The sequence below is a fragment of the Muntiacus reevesi genome, chromosome X (genome assembly GCF_963930625.1).
Source record: "Muntiacus reevesi chromosome X, mMunRee1.1, whole genome shotgun sequence".
NCBI lineage: Eukaryota > Metazoa > Chordata > Mammalia > Artiodactyla > Cervidae > Muntiacus > Muntiacus reevesi.
This window is the reverse complement of record NC_089271.1, coordinates 105688294-105701346: the sequence shown is the minus strand read 5'-3', so window position 1 is coordinate 105701346 and position 13053 is coordinate 105688294.

Genomic DNA, 13053 nt, shown 5'->3' with positions numbered 1-13053 from the left:
TCTGGTATGCCCATCTCTTTCAGAATTTTCCACAGTTTATTGTGATCCACACAGTTAAAGGCTTTGGCATAGTAAAGCAGAAATTTCTATAGACCATACACTTAATTACAGGGGTAGGTCAAAATTAGAAGGAAAATTGTCAACAGGAAATGGTTACATGGAATCCTGACTAGAGTATGTTATTCAGTATCAAAGAGAACATAGATGGCTTATGGTAAGAGAAGAATTCCAGTATTATTTTTGGTAAATAGTAAGGCATGTTTGTCAGATTTCCCTAGAGATCGAAGCCTGTAAGGTATTGCATCAAAGAATACTAGTGCTCAAGGAACAACTCTTCCTGGCTTTAATAACATTAAAAGTTGCAAATACAGCCTGGATGTTATATGATAAAAAAGGAGCCTAAGGAGTTAGGCTGTGAAGATGGAGGAATCAGGAGGTAGATTCTACACTTGACCTGGGTGCACACTAGCTCTCTGGTTCCTGGAAGAGTCATTTCACCTCTTCATGTTCCAGTTTCTTCATGGGTTAAATAAGTGGTTGCCAAGGTGTCATAGAGGCTTCCCTGGTGACTCAGTGGCAAAGAACCCGCCTGCCAATGCGAGACGCAGGTTTGATCCCTGGGTTGGGAAGATCCCCTGGAGGAGGGCATGACAGCCCAGTCCAGTATTCTTGCCTGGAGAATCACATGGACAGAGGAACCTGGCAGGCCACAGTCCATGGGGGTGCAAAAGAGTCAGATGCGACTTAATGACTAAACAACAGCATGTTTTACATGGAGAAAGCTAGTAATTGTTAATGAGCCACCCACCTGATTTCATCTCGTTCTTATTAAATATTCAGTGAACATTCACTATATCAGGCACTTCACAGGTGGATTAGGGATATAGAGATAATGTTTCAGATCTTCAAGAAGTTCAGTGTCAAGTGGGCGAACTAGGTGAAGCAGCGGGCAGTTCCAACACTTGGTACAGTCAGTGCTCAGATGCACAGGGTGAGGTGTGTGCACATAGAAACAACCCAGATCAGGGTGGTGTGGAGTCAATAAAGGGCTTCTCGGTGAAATGAAATTTACCGAAATTGGAGGACAGGTTAGAAAGTTTAGCCAGGAGAAAAGGGGCCAGGGCCATTGATCTGGGCATGAAAAAGCCAATTAGGGGTGCTTTCTGAAGTTTCATTGTGGCTGGAACAGAATTTGAGGCAGAGAGTGAAAGGTGAGACAAGCAATATGGCCGAGGTGCCAGGCCTATGGCGCCGTTTAGAGGTTTGACTTGCAGGAGCCTCTGAAGGGTTTTAAACGAGATCAGATTTATGCTTGAAGTGTGGAGGGACAGACATGATTGCCCACAACTTCAGGAGCCTCTGTTAAGTTGCCTGGTAACCAACAAGCAGGAGGGACTGGGCCCACATCCAACTTTGTGGAGGTTCCTCTGCCCATGGTCCAAATCTAGCTTCCCACAAGGTCACAGGTGATAGCAGCCTGTGTTCCCAGACAGCTCCCCTGACAGCCGGCATTTAAGCCCTGGTTTGAACTTCTGCCTGCAAGGCCACTAGCGTCAATGCTGCCCTGCGAAATGGTAACTCCCAGGGAAGACCTTTCCCTGGAGCCAAGCCCCAAAGATGCAGGCTACAGGGCCCCAGCCTTTGTCTGTGGCTCTGCTGGGAGCCTGGGCGTCCTTGAGCCTCTTCTTCCTGAGCCTTGCTGGTAAGTTTCCCTCATTAAAACCTTTTCCTTTTGCATGCTGGCATGCCGTTTACCCGGAGAAGGCAATGGCACCCTACTCCAGTACTCTTGCCTGGAAAATCCCATGGACGGAGGAGCCTGGTAGGCTGCAGTCCATGGGGTTGCGAAGAGTCGGACATGACTGAGCGACTTCACTTTCACTTTTCACTTTCATGCATTGGAGAAGGAAATGGCAACCCACTCGAGTGTTCTTGCCTGGAGAATTCCAGGGATGGGGTCGCACAGAGTCGGACACGACTGAAGTGACTTAGCATGCTGTTTACCTTTGCCCTCTGAGGCACAGATCGTGTCCCACAGGAGGCAAGCTCCTCTTCTTCCAGCTCTGGCATTTGGGAAACTGCAAAAGGGCTCAACTAAGCCATACCGGGGTTGCGTGACACCCCTCCTAGGTAGGGCTGGTGGTGGGAGACCTGGAGAAACTGGTGACGTGCAATTTCAGGGCTTGTCTGGGCCCTCGCCAGTTGCTACAAAGACCATGGAAAGCCCTCCATGGAGGACAAACAGACCGATTCCTTGGTACCCCCTATGAGTCAACCAGCCCTGTAAGCCCTAAGAAAAAAGAAGTTGAGAGAAAAGAGCCCTTGGTCTAAAGTGCTGTTGGAGTGGTAGATGCAACCTATCCTCAGATTTGAGACCTGTTGTGCAGTGTACCACCCAGGAGCTTGTGGAGAGGGCCAGGGGTTGAGGTTCAGACAGAGAGGCTTCATCGCACAGGGAATTGAACTCCCTGTAGTAGAACTCCCTGTAGTAGTCACAGAAGTCCATTGAGGCTTCAACTACTTACATGATGAAGAAGCTACACCCAGGAGGGAAGTGGTAATGGATGGCCAGCATTGGAGCTTTACCACCAGATTCCCTTTTGCCAAGTGATTTGGCTGGTTCAGCCAAGCACGTGTGCCTGCCCTGGGCTTAGAATCAGATGCTCGCAGGGAAGTCAGATTCACATACCACAAAGAGGAGACTTCCCTACTGAGGTTGCTGGTACTTCAAGGCACCTGGGGCTTTATTGAGCTTTATAGATGGATTGTTTGAAAATCCTGGGCCTCAGGGTTAACTTATACAAGGAGGACATCCCTCTAATTTTGCTCCTTCTACCAGGAGTAAGGGATAGGATGATCCCTTGGTGCTGATTTAGGCCCCACCCAAAAGAGTAAGAGGAAATAAGTGGGGTGTAAATTGTCCCAGGTCTCAGCAAAAGTGAAAAGGCCCAGACCAACACTTCAGGCTTACTGCAGTGCTCTTAGGACTCTGGTCGTCAAAGGGATCCCTAAGGAGGTGGATGGGGAAAGCCAAGAGCGGGGATCAACATAACCCAAATCACCCTAAAGAGGATGTAGAGAGGAGATATCTGAGGAGGAGATTATCTGACTGATAATCGAGCGGGCATTAAGGCGAGCCCAGTGGAGAGCTGACACATGGAGGTGGTGGATGTTGGAGGCCATGAGTGTTTCCCACTGCCTGGCCAGGAAGTTTGCATAGCCTGTTGTGTACTTGGAAAAGGGTGCAGAGGAGGAAACTGAGTACTTAGCCACATATTCATGCTGCTAGAATGAGACTCCCCAGGCCCATAAGCCTCTGTGTGATCCAGGAGACTTGATTTTTCTGGCCTGACTCCTAGAGGGCCATTCAGTCCAGATTTGAGTCCCGTCCAAAGCAAACTTGGCCCTGGGCCCAGTCCTCTGCCCTCTTCAGAGGGATGGCTGACTTTTGCCCTTGTCCATGTGGCCTGGAACATAGGTGTGGGGAGAATTCTGCAGACCTACAGGGCACTGGTGCCCTAGTAATTGTCATTCTTGGACCTGATGGTCCACAGTAAGTTTCCCTGGCAGGGTTTGGGACCGGTTTTACTTACACCCAAGACACTTGGCACCATTGCTGCAGAGGCCTTTGGCCCCTTTGAAGGGACCATGCTTGGGGTCCCTTCAACTGAGTGCACAACTGGTACAGACATGCTGGGTTCCCTCAGTCCATCAGAATACACTCATCTGCTGGGTGGGTGTGGGCACCGCCATCCCTCCTGGTGACTTCAGGGCCTCTTGAATTTTCAAAGCCTGCCAGGATTGCGCCATTGAAACAAGTATCAAGTACCAGTTGGTGACAAAGAAAACTGAGAAGGCTTATTCTGTTGCCAGGAGGGAGTGGTAGTGCATACTATCTGCCAGCTCCCAGCCTGGGTAGGCAGTAAATCCAGTGTCTGATTGCAGATCGTTGTGGCTTTAATAGTGGCCACCCAGTCACTCAAAGCACCTGATATACCAGCAGATGACTCAACTGACTGCCTCAATCACTGGCACTCGGTGTGTGGCCAGCAGCTACACTATCCAGGCCTTTAGCCACCAGCCACTGCTGACCACTCAAAGGCTGCTCTGAACTGAGATGTGCAATTCTCACTGTAGAATGCACAACAGATTTTGAAGACATAGTTTGAAAAAAGAATGAAAAATACCTGTTTTTTATATTTAAATGCTGGAATGTTACTATTTTGGATCTATTTTGGGTTAACTGAACCATGTTACTAAAATGAGTTAGATCTGTCTCTTTTGACCTTTTGTTTTTTTTAAATATATAGTGACTACTAGGAAATGTAAAATTACATGTGGGGCTCACATTTTATGACTCTTGGACAAAATTGCCCTAGACATTGCTCATGTTCCCTGCTCTCGATTTCTCCAGGAATTAAAAAAATTGTTTTCACTTAGCAGAGCATGAACCTCACCTTAAAAACCATCCTCCCTCAGGCATGTTGAACTTCCCCAGCAATACTTAACAACTGCAGTAGTCCATTGTTTATTAATAGATTATGAAGATCAATAATCCATTGGGAAAGTCCATTGTCTCCTACTGATGGTAGCTTTGACAGCTGCCCCCAGAGGAAAGTTTTCTCCCTAATGCAAGCTCTCTAAGCACAGCTGTCCACGGTGGCAGGGCCTTGAATGAGGATAGCGGTCAGAGCGAGACCACTGGAGTATGTATGAGATATTCCAGAACCTCATAAGGTAAGCAGCAAGGAACTTCCTGGTGGGTCAGTGGTTAAGACTCAGCACTTCCAGTGTAAGGGGCCCAGGTTTGATCCCTAGTTAGGCACTAAGATCCCACATACCTCGGGGAGCTGCTAAAAAGGAGGGTGGGGAGGAAAAACTGCGACCTTACAGACACTACACAGAAGGAGTCCTCTTTGGGTATTAGAGACAGCACTTCCTGCCCATAGGAATGCTATTCAGGAATATATAAGTCACCAATTGTTGTGTAGTCACTAAACCGTGTCCGACTCTTTTGCAACACCATGAACTGTAACCTGTCATGGGATTTCCTAGGCAAGAATACTAGAGTGGGTTGCCATTCCCTTCTCCAGTGGATCTTCCCAACCCAGGGATCGAAGCCGGGTCTCCTGTATCTCCTGCATGGGCAGGTGATTCTTTACCACTGAGTCACCTGGGAAGCAGCTAAATTCGACCACGGGCCACAGCAGTAAGAAGCCACAGAAGCAATACCTGCCTCTCCCCACCCCCAACTCATTCTGATCCCATGGAATTTTCATTATCTGTGATGAGCCTCACATCTGATGTCTCTAACAACACTCTGCCAATATTGGGAGTGGGTCGTCTCACTGCTACTGAATGGTGCAGGCACTTTGAATGACAATTATTGGCCCTGGCAAATGGGAAAAGTGTGACTCTCAGATCCAACATTCCCGTCCTACAGTGGGTTGTTACCGAACTGAATTCCATCACATGGGTGGATCCCTGATGGTCCAGTCAGGAAAATAGAAATCACACCCCAGTGATTTTAACAGAGAATTTAATGCAGAGATTGGTTAATCCAATCTTAAAGGACTGAAAATGCAAAACTGGAGCATTAAGATGTCACAGAGTTGAGTTCTGCAAGAAACATTGACCATCTGAGACCTGGATGAACAATGGGAGGAGGCCAGGATGATGAGCAGCCAAAAGCTCAAAAGCAAGACCCGCAGGGTTAAAAACCCAGACCTCTAGGAAAGAAGCACTATTGGTCAGTAGTGATACCCCAGTAACATGCGGGAAATTAGACCACTGAGGACGGGGTGCCAGTCAACACTCTGGTGCTGGCGTGTCTGAGGAGGCATGATGATGTTGGCTCTGAGAGGAGTGGGGAGTCAGAGGGTGAAACCTGCAAATTGGATTCAGCAGCTGCTACTAGACCCAACTATTCCTGCCAGAATGAAGAACCACGGTCTTCCAGTCTCCCCCTAGAGCCTCTTAGCAGAATCTAACAGGCAGCACTGGTAAAGGAGAAATGGGGTGTGCAGAATGCCAGTCCCAGCCTCACAGAGCAAAGTGTAGAAGGATGGTTTGGAACTGAGAAATAATTGACAAAGTGCAGCAAGCTGGAAAAATTGCAAAATGGAAATGGTGCATCCAAATGGTCAACCCAACTGTAAGAATAGGTGACTACCCACACAGTAGGTACTGAGATGGTCCTGTTTCCTGCCTTGCCTTAGCTACTGGCTTAATGTGGCCTCAACTTTGAGACTTGGTACCAAACACAGAAGTCTGTTTCACTGATAGGTTAGCAATTTTCAGTGGGATACTGCTAAGCCATTCATTATATGATGATAAATGCTGACAACCCCTGGCATTGACTAATCTGCACAATGGGTGGAAGTGCAGTGCTTTTTGGGTAATAAAGCATTGAAATATCCCTTTACATAGACTCATGGGCTGCTGCCTCACTCTTTAGTCAGGAGTCAGGTCATTGAGTCACCCAAAGCTATTAAAGTTATACCCTGTAGAAACAAATACAACTCACTCACAAGCCCAGTTAATAAGTCACATATATATTTGTCTCCTAGAAAAGACTACATCCTGAGAAAAGCAAAGCACCTGCAATGAGAAAATCAACTGGACCTCTGAGTCATCTTATCCATAGCGCTTGCTGGTGCTGCTGCTGCTAACTGGATCTATATCCCACTGTGCTTGGTTATTGACTGAAGTAGTCTACAGGAAATATGGCACAGACTCAGTGGCAGATCATAAAGACAGTGCCTGGGACTGTAAGGCAGTCATGCTCTAAACAACAGATTGAAGTGGCATGCTTGTGTGGCTGCCACACTGCATAGTAATCATTTCCCTCCTTTTTTGGACCCACACTGACCACGGTGAGTAGCTGGGGAAGATTTTACCACATGGATCACAGAAATGTGTATGAACACAAATGTGGAATGGCTTCTTGTGTCCTTTCCCACTGGGCAGACAACTCTGATGCTGGGTTAGCCACTCACTTCCTCTGAAAACTGGGGGATACTTATGTTAAAACAAAGTCACCTTTGTCCTGAAGCCATCTTCCTTAATCTGAAGAGATTGCTTTGGGTAAAAGAATTGTTAACCCTGCGTCTCTGTGCAGTTTTTCATTCCAAGATGTAAAATTAAGTCTGGTTAATTCTTGCCTGGAGAATGCCACAGACAGAGGAGCCTGGCGGGCTTTGGTTCATAGGGTCACAAAGAGTCAGACACGACTGAAGTGACTTAGCACACATGCACGATGGACCATAGCTCACCAGGCTCCTCTGTCCATGGGATTCTCCAGGCAAGAATACTGGAGTGGGTTGCCATGCCCTCCTTCAGGGGATCTTCCCAACCCAGGGATCAAGCTCATGTTTCTTATGTCTCATGCATTGGCAGGCAGGTTCTTTCCCACTAGCGCCACCTGGGAAGCCCTACAGCCTACAGTCCATGGAGTTGAAACTATATATATATATAAATTTATTTATTTGACTGCACCTGGTCTTAGTTGTGGCTTGTGGGGTCTTTGTTGTGTCATGCAGGATCTTTCATTGTGGCACAAGGACTCTAGTTGTGGCACACCAACTCAGTAGTTGTGGCACACGGCCTTAGTTGCCCCATGGTACATGGGATCTTAGTTTCCCAACCAGGAACTGAACCCATGTCCCCTTCATTGTAAAGCGGATTCTTAAACGCTGGGCCACCAGGGAAGTCCAGTTCATTCTTGAGGGTAGCTCAAGGGCCCCACATGGACAAATTCAAACCTGTGAAGCCAGTAGAGCACTATAGAGGACATAACCTCTCCGTTTTCCTAATCCAGTTATGGACAGACTGTACCAGTCTGGGGTAGTGACCATAGTACCAAATATCACAAAGCTAGATCTGTCACCCCCAATTTCATTTGTCTATAAGGGATCTTACCAGCATTCCACTATCAGACAGTGTCTCAGGTGTCACTTCTCCCAGGCAGTGGCCTCAGCCACCATTTTCCTTCACCTTCCACACTCATGCATCCACACCCCATGATGTCCATGCTAAATAGATGCAGAAGGTCACCTTGGAACCAACTCGAAGCAACATTATATGCTTCCCACCCACTTCCAGGACTAGATTTTCTGGGTGCTAAGACACTCTCCCTTGCCTCCTCTGCCTTTCACTTGGAGACAGGGTGACCCACTTCGTGCAGGTAGCACATAGTTCAGTCGCTCAGTCGTGTCCAACTCTGTGACCTCATGGGCTGCAGCATGACAGGCTTCTCTGTCCATAACCAACTCCCGGAGCTTGCTCAAACTCATGACCATCGAGTTGGTAATGCCATCCAACCATCTCATCCTCTGTTGTTCCCTTATCCTCCTGCCTTCCGTCTTGTCCAGCATCAGGATCTTTTCCAGTGAGTCAGTTCTTTGCATCAGGTGGCCAAAGAGGCACACAACTCTTCAGCAATCAAAGATCCAGTGGGCATAGGTTATATATGCCCAGTCTCTGGTGCCATCAGCAGGCTGGCCTTGGGGGCGATAAGAGACACAACAATGCATCACCATTTTGCATGCATTTCCCTCCATCAAGAGGTGTTTCTAAGGCTTATCTGGGAGATTACCAAAGAGATAGCTGAGAGTTACACTAGCAAAGATACTCTTGACTCCCTACCTCTGATTGTCTTGGATATCTGCATAGCTTTGGGTTATTACTGACTAGGCAGTGTGTATTGTGGTCAGCTTCTGGCTGAATAGTTCACTGCAAGCATAGGAGCTAGCTACGTGACTCTAAACCACTCCCCATCTCAGCCCTGGGATTTTTTTCTCGTGACTTGGCCTGGAGTCCGTGACTAGAGGTTTTGGAAAACTCTACAGTTGAACTTTGTACTCTTTGTACAGATGAACTTTGTATTCTTATTTAGAACCCTCCTTGTTTTACAACATCTTCTCTGCCATCCTCACCAACTCCAGAAACCCTACTGAAAAATCCAATCAATTTCTGTCACCAGAGGGAAGGCAGGTCTCACTGTGAGATGCTGACAGAATAAGAGACCACATATGTCATCTTACTAACACTTGGGCTTTTAAGTTATCTCAACGAAACCTATTATTGTGCCCATTCTCCATGATATAGTGGAGTTTTCTGTAACTCACCTTCCAAAGATGGATTACAGGGGGCAAGACTAGAGGTAGGGAGGTTAGGGTGTTGTAATAATGAGCCAGTGCAATGGCAGTGAGAATGAAGAAGGGTGGGATTGCTATGATATTTAGGACATATAATTAATGAGACTTGGTGCTTATTACTTGTGGGGAAGAGGATAGGGAAGAAATTAATGTTATGATTCACAAATTTGTGCCTTGAGTTATAGTTTTCTTTTAGAGGAAAGGAGATTTATTCACTCAATTGTTTATTAAACATATACCATGAGTCAGGCAGTGAATTTGATGCTGGAGATACAGAAGAAAAAGACATTAGCACACAGAAAAATTAGCATAAAAGGTAATTACAGGTACAAATAGATAGGTACTTCTTCATATGAAGCACTGAGAAAGGCAGAACACACTTCGGTAGTGTTCCAGCTAAAAAAATTAATAAACTGAATCTAACCATGTGGAAGCATCACACATGCTAAAAAAAAAATGGGCATTTTACAAAATAAATAGCTTATGCTCTTTATACCTATCAAGGTCATGAAAGACAATACTGAGGAACTGTTTCTAGTCAAATGATACAAAGAAGATATAGTAGTTAAATGCAATATGTGATCAGGGATTTGCCTCTTGGACCAGAAAATCTTGTTTTCTTTTGTTATAAGGGATATTACTGGGAAATTTGGCTATACATAAAGTAGATTACCTGGTGGCTCAGACGGTAAAGCGTCTTTCTGCAATGTGGGAGGCCCAGGTTTGATCCCTGGGTCAGGAAGACCCCCTGGAGAAGGAAATGGCAACCCACTCTAGTACTATTGCCTGGAAAATCCCATGGACAGATGAGCCCGGTAAGCAATGGTCCATCGGGTCGGTTGCAAAGAGTCGGACACAATTGAGTGACTTCACTTTCACTTTCAAGTAGATTAATAGTAAGAAAATGTTAATTTCTCAGTTTTGAGAATTGTACTATGACTATGTGAGAGAGTTTTCTTTAAAAAAATAGATGAAGCAAAGGGCTCAGATATAAGCTGGAGGAAGTTTTGAGCAGTAGTATTGTGGCTAAGCAGGCTTAGACTCCCTGAGTTGTATTAATAATCTCAGCACAGCTGTGCACTACATATGAGACTTTGGGTAAGTTATTTAAATGTTCTATACATTACATTTCCTCATCAGTTTAAAAAAAAGAAAGATGATGTTAATAATAGTACCTGGGGCTTCCCAGGTGGTGCAGTGGTAAAGAATCTGCCAGCAACGTAGGAAACACAAGAGATGTGTGCTTGATCCCTGGGTTGGGAAGATTCCCTGGAGAAGGAAATGGCAACCCACTCCAGTATTCTTGCCTGGAAAATTCTATGGACCGAGGAGCCTGGTGGGTTACAGTACATGGGGTCGCAAAGAGTCAGACACGACTGAGCAACTGAGTGCACATACACACACACACACACACACACAATAATAGTGCTAACCTTATAGAAATGGTATGAGAGCGAAATTAGGATATGTAAAGGCCTTAGACCTGTGTCTGGCATGTATGTATAACTAATATTGGCTGTTATTTAAGCTATTCTGCTTCTTCCCTGTAAACACAGAGAGAAATGGGATGTGGTTCCCTTGTTCAAGTTGTCACAGTCCAGTGGAAGAAATTAGGTTAACAGATAATATTAATAAATTCATGTGATGAGTGTCCTGCTAGGGATTTGAATTGAGTGCAACTGAGGCTGAGGCAATGAATTCTGCAGGAGGAAGTCAGAAGTTTCATAGAGGACTTCCCTGGTAGTCCAGTGGCTAAGACACTCCCAATGCAGAGGGCGCGAGTCGCTAAGAGTTTGAATACCACAACTAAAGATCCTACATGCCACAGCTAAGACTCTGCACAGCCAAATAAATAAATAATTTTTTTAAAAAGAGGAAGTTTCACAGAGAGATCTGGTTAGAATTGGATCACAAGGAGTGAACAGGAGTTTGACAAAATACACTTTTGCCAGGACAGGAACATCAGAAGTGTCAAAGCACAGGGTTCTGGAAAGGGCATTGAGTTCTATGGTGTAGTGTAGGTGATGCAGTCTGGTTGGCAGACTCACCTGCCAGGTGTGTGTGGGCAGAGGGGCAGCTTAAATATCACCTGTAGCCTCAAAAAGGCCACATAATCTCTCTGAATCTCTGTTTTCCCTAAAAGTGGAGATATTAACACTGACCTAAGGTCTATAGGGAGAATGAATGAAATGTGCTTAGCAGAATGTCCAGCACACGGCTCCTCCTCGATAAAGGACAGCTGTTAGCAATGATGCTGGTGTTAAATGTTTCTAGGGCTCACCCAACTTCCTGGATCCCGTTTCCTTCTGAGCATGTGTCTCCCTCAAGTAACGCGTGGCCCTATAACTTCCTTTGGCAATGAGGTGGAAAAAGAAAGGCTATATGTCCTTCCTGAGCTCTTGCTTTCTTGACACGGCAATTTGGAAGCTCAAGTGGAGACAGTGGCATCACAAAGCAAGCCAGGTCTCAGTGATGACAATCAGCAGAATGCCCTTGTCAATCTGTGCTGGGCAGGTAGTGTGAACAAGCACTCAACCTTTGTTGTTTTAATACACCAAGGTTGGCAGTTTATTCTCTTAAGCCACCTCATAAACCCTGGAGGGTTTGGGACTTTTCTAGACACTTTGGTGTCCCATGCCAATTGCAGAAAGAAGAGAAAAAATTCTCCACTCTCCCACCTTTGTTGATGGTGTGGTAACATTGGGTGGAGGGTTTGGAAACATATGTGCTTAACAGATGAAATTCAACTCAATGTAAACAAAGAAAAGCTACCAAGAATATGTATGGCTGCTTCAGTCCATTCTGTCCTGCAAGAGCTCCCAAACAGGGAATGCAGAAGGCAGTAAACATGGAGCAGATCTTTCTCTGAATTAACTGTGAATTCTGTTCTTCCCATTCAAGCACCAGAAGATTAGTGATGTTATAACGTAACCTCATAGGAAACTACAAAAAGGGGATCTAACCTGGTCTGAGGGTTAGGAAAGTTCTCCTGAAGAAGTATGGGCAAAGATGATGTCACACACACACACACACACACACACACACACACACACACACACACAGACACTGGAATGTTATTCAGCCATAAGGAAAAAGAATATCTGCCATTTGTGATAACATGAATGGAACTTAAGGACATTATGCTGCTGCTGCTGCTAAGTAGCTTCAGTCGTGCTCTGTGTGACCCCATAGATGGCAGCCTACCAGGCTCTTCTGTCCATGGGATTCTCTAGGCAAGAATACTGGAGTGGATATATATATGGAATTTAGAAAGATGGTAATGATAACCCTATATGCAAAACAGAAAAAGAGACACAGAAGTACAGAACAGACTTTTGAACTCTGTGGGAGAAGGTGAGGGTGGGATGTTTCAAAAGAACAGCATGTATATTATCTATGGTGAAACAGATCACTAGCCCAGGTGAGATGCATGAGACGAGTACTCGGGCCTGGTGCACTGGGAGGACCCAGAGGAGTCGGGTGGAGAGGGAGGTGGGAGGGGGGATCGGGATGGGGAATACGTGTAACTCTATGGCTGATTCGTGTCAATGTATGACAAAACCCACTGAAATGTTGTGAAGTAATTGGCCTCCAACTAATAAAATAAAAAAAAAAAAAAGAAAGAATACTGGAGTGGGTTGCCATTTCCTTCTCCTGAGCACATTATACTAATTTGAATAAGGCAAATACTGTGTGGTATCACTTACATGTGGAATCACACACACACAAAGTGAAACTCAGAAACAAAGAATAGGGGGCTGGTGGGCTGGTGGGCAGAGGAAACCAGGAGAGGTTGGTAAAGGGCACAAACTTCACTTGTAAGATGGATAAGGTCTGAGGAGCTAACATAGAGCATGGTGACTATAGTCACTAACATTATATTGTATAATTGAAA